Source organism: Coptis chinensis, chromosome 6, assembly GCF_015680905.1.
Source record: "Coptis chinensis isolate HL-2020 chromosome 6, ASM1568090v1, whole genome shotgun sequence".
In the NCBI taxonomy this organism is placed as follows: domain Eukaryota; kingdom Viridiplantae; phylum Streptophyta; class Magnoliopsida; order Ranunculales; family Ranunculaceae; genus Coptis; species Coptis chinensis.
In genome coordinates this window covers 87,649,971-87,654,268 of record NC_141461.1, presented here as the reverse complement: position 1 = coordinate 87,654,268, position 4,298 = coordinate 87,649,971, and the positions used below count along the sequence as shown (strand labels likewise).

Below are 4,298 nucleotides of genomic sequence, written 5' to 3'. Positions count from 1 at the left end.
ATAGGTGTTCAACACCACCATAAAACATGACGAAATAATTACAGGAACTGCAAGCTAATTAGCTAATGTATAGTCATACTTCATGAATTTATAAAAGTTTGTCGTGTGTGTGGCAATCCTCATTGGCTTATTAGAAAGTAAAGTGATGTGTTGCAGACAGTACTTCCATAATACTGCCTTGGCGGACATCTTAACAATGGCGTCAATGTGATCGCAGACTTTGACTGTTGGAAATCTTGTTATTTGTAACACACTAATTAACCATTAGTAAATAGATGGATGGTCAAGCTGTGTTAAACAATTGGAAATAAATTCATAATTAAATTTCAGATCGGATCACTTTTGATAAAATCAGATTGAATCGGATCGTTTTTTGATGAAATCGGATCGAATCGGATCGGATTTTGAAAACACATTCGATTCTGATCCGATTTTTTTTCAAATATCAATATGCATATATCATTAACAAATTCGGAAATATCTCGGATCAAATTTAAGAAAAATCGGAATTGGTGGAAAAAGTGACACCCTATCTATTTGTAACCCTTTTGTTCTTCGCGCCATTCTTCACTACTTCTCACGCTCTTCTTTTCACTTGAGCGGCATATTTTTTCACTAAACATTTTTTTCATTACTTCCCACCGCTCGTTTTTGCTTTGGCGCCTATTTTTTCAATGACAACAATCAAATTAGAAAAGGGAAAAGAAATAACACACTCACTAATAAAACCGGCACACACTCACTTCTAGCATTCCTTTTCACTGGTAAGTGAAATATCTCCTCTTATTTTCGTTTAAACACCAGTCTAAAGCTTTAGATGATTCTAATTCGAGTAAAGTCCTTCCCTTGTTTCCTTACTATGACCAACAACAGTTTTGAAACAAGGGAAATAACATAGCAAGTAGGAAAGTACCTTCTTGCTAGAGAAAGATTCATCAACATCAAACCCCTTACGTTTTGAGCTGATGATACTAATTTGACACTCATCCAATACACCATCAACACTATAGTTTACATCTTTCAGTTCTTCCAACCAAGGTCTGGTAGCTTCACTCATAATCTGCTTCTCCTCTGCATCATCAAACATCACTTGGACCGTAGCGAATGGGGTAGTTTATCCAAACAACAGAAACCATGCATTGCATCAGCCATGTTTGGGTGATCAGACTGCTCTATAGATAAACTATACAAAGAAGAAATCTAACTAGAGATGCACTGGAGCCTGCTTTAATAGGGACATTGAAGTCTTAATTAAGTCTTACCTACCACAGTGAATAGTTACTCAGAGATTTGATAGTGCTTGGAAAATTGTATATGGTTTTGGGCTTTTTGTGTATCGAAATCAAAAGATTTCCGTACTTTAAAGTGGAGAGATCAGAGGATTTTTTAGGATGGCTCCACGCGGTTCAACTTTATACAATTTAGAATATCCCCTTTTGTTTAGTTGTGATTGTTTTACATTTATAAGTATGTAATTTCTGGAAGCATTATTACTGGTTTGTGGGTTTGCTAAGTTGGTTGAGAGTTTACAAGACATTGAAAAATTTATGGGAATATTATTTTTATTGCTAGTATAAGTTGCTAGTATGGTTTTGCTAAGATATATATATCTTGTGATAGTTTATTTAAACATAAATTTCTGGTGAAGTTGATCATGGCACCAGGTGGACGATCTTTGAGAGCTACCAGTGGGCAGGTGCCAAACTCAGTTGCATAGTCAGTCATTTCAGGGAATGTGTCTAGTGTTGGTAAGATAATAGTTTTTTGTATTTACAAACTATAAATTAGATCATCTTTTTTATGTTGGTTTAATTTTGATCAGAATCGACCGACCTCGAGAGTAAAAAGAAAAGGCAAGGCAATAAATAATACTCTAAACAACTATAGAGTGAGACAAGGGGGGTAGAAGCCTAGAATTGAGATACCACCTGGGATGTTGAGACCGGTTGGAAGGTGGAGTTCACAGTTTGCTACTGAGGTTGGCATACTTTGCCGCAAGCATGCAACTTTGTCTTTTCAAAGTTGGATTTTGGTAAAGAAGGAAAACTGGCCTACTATTACCGCTATGCATGAGCATATTTTGATAATAAATCTCCATACAGTAGTTGTATATATATATTGGTTGTTGTACTAAATTTTTATTACTAATTAGCCCTCTCACCCAAATTTTATTTGTAGACAAAGTTTGACATTGATTTGCATATCCCGCATGTGGAAAGGGCTGTCACTAGGTTTCTAGGCCAGCGGTTTAGGGAATTCCGTTGTAGATTGCATAAGTTCTACAAAAAGGTTGGAAGTGACCGTTGGAGACGTGAAAAGCCATATGATGGTGTCTCACTGGAAGATTGGGAAAAGATTACTATGTGGTTCGAAACTGACAAGTTTAAAGTAAAAGTTGCAAAAGTTGCTTTAGATTGCATTATCCTAATCTTATTATGTTGTATTATAATGGACAATTATCATGGCAGAAACTCAATGTGCAAAACAAGGGAAACTGTGCGAAAAAAGTAGTGCACCATCGCAGTGGTTCAAAGTCATTTTCAAACTACCGTGAGGAAAAGGTATAAGAAACAGCTAACATTCTTTGTTTTTTAATTAAATTCAATGCTCCTATACAAACATGTTACTCCTTGAATAAATGACACTATTTGTATGGAATCATATGTTGATCAAGCTTAGGCTTTCTTTGTTCTAGCGGATACTGTTTTAAGTATGATTATGCTTTGTGAACATACTTGTGGTAGCTAGTGGACATACTAATCCTCACCTATTTTTATCTTCTGATGAACGTGTTACAACGTGATCCAGAAACTCGACAAGAACCTAGTAGGATTGAATTCTATCGTATGATGTACTTTAATGCCGGGAAAGGATGGGCTAGTCACGTGGCTGAAGAGAATTATGTAATAAACATGTCTTTGATTTCGCTTATTGTGTGTAATTTAAAACATACGAGTTACTAGAAAGTAGTGTTTGACACTGCATTTTTTTCCTTGGAATTTAAACTTACAGAACAAGATGTTGGAGATAAAGTTTCAGCCTCTGGAAGAAGGCTCTGAACCTTGGACTGAGGATGAGATAGCTGAAATGGTATTGGGTAAGAAACCAGGTTACAATCGTGGGCCTGGGCATGGCGTGGAGCCAATCTCATCTTCCTCGGCTTACCGTAATTATGAAGTAGAGGAGCTTAGAAGGAGAGCAAAGGCTGCTGAAAGACATGCACATGAGTCTGAACAACGTGCTGAGGAGCTCACAACTCGTTTAGTTGAAACTGACCTAAGGTTTGAGGAGTTGCAGAGTTGGAAAGCTGCATCTAAATCGAAACTTGAATTTCTTATGTTGCAATTTGCCGGTTCTCATGTGGTAAGATTTAACCTACTGTATATTTTATCATCCATATTTTGTGCCACCTTGTTCCTTCTTTTCCAAACTTCGACCGTAGTTCCTAGCTAGTACCCCAGTAGCCCACATGTCTTTCAGAAAGATAGAGGTGAGGTTGGGCTGATATTTGAGATATTGAAGTTGGGGAAGTAAGGTGGTGGGCAACTTAATGTTCAAAGTGGGAATTGGGTTACTGCTCCTTTTAATCTTACTAGTCATATGACTTTGTTTCTTGCTGAAGATGCTGTTATACTTGGTGCTGATGTGAGTAGTGTGTGTTCTATTACTAGATATATATTGCATAATTACAAGTTAGAATAAATTCACTTTAAGATAAAATAGTATGGTTGTGTTAATGAATTTTAGAGTGTAGATTGACTGAATGAGGTAAGGTAGTAAGGTAGTAAGGTATGCTTTTTTTTGGGTAAGCAAGTTTGAATGGTGTCTCTCTTTTAGGATTTACTATTTCAAGGTGAAATTAATGAGGAGATCACATATTTGAGTGAGCAGGAGTATAGAGTGACTTTCGAAAAATAGAAAATGAGAAAGCTGTCAAAATTAGTTATTGATAGAGGGGATGTTAATATATATGTGCTTACGAGGAATGAATGTGTAAACTTACACCTATCTAGGTTAAGAGTATACCATTTATGGTATTAGTTGAAATAGGGTAAAATTTTGGACCACTGGACAGGCAAAGTGATGTCTTAAAGGGAAGTCCCTATTAACTTAACTTAGTCTTTCCAATTTAAACTTACTTGGTTGAGCATTGTGGCTACCAAATTTTGTACTTTTTGGAATCCCTAATTGAAAAGCTTCTTAAACAACTGGGAAGTAAGCTCTATCACCTTCATTTGATATCATTATTCTTTTTCTGTTGCCATCTCTTTTTCTGTTGCCATTTTTTCTGCTGCCAT

General features: G+C 36.2%; 2 long non-coding RNA genes across 2 annotated transcripts; both read left to right on the top strand.

Annotated features, from left to right (window-relative positions):
- Positions 1-649: 649 nt before the first annotated feature.
- Positions 650-2,373, top strand: LOC147495158 (uncharacterized). Its single transcript, XR_015197722.1, has 3 exons — positions 650-764; positions 1,649-1,748; positions 2,179-2,373. It is a non-coding gene; the product is annotated as an uncharacterized LOC147495158 (long non-coding RNA).
- A 95-nt stretch (positions 2,374-2,468) lies between these two features.
- Positions 2,469-4,004, top strand: LOC147495157 (uncharacterized). The gene is made up of 3 exons (XR_015200155.1): positions 2,469-2,561; positions 2,809-2,903; positions 3,013-4,004. It is a non-coding gene; the product is annotated as an uncharacterized LOC147495157 (long non-coding RNA).
- Positions 4,005-4,298: the final 294 nt, after the last annotated feature.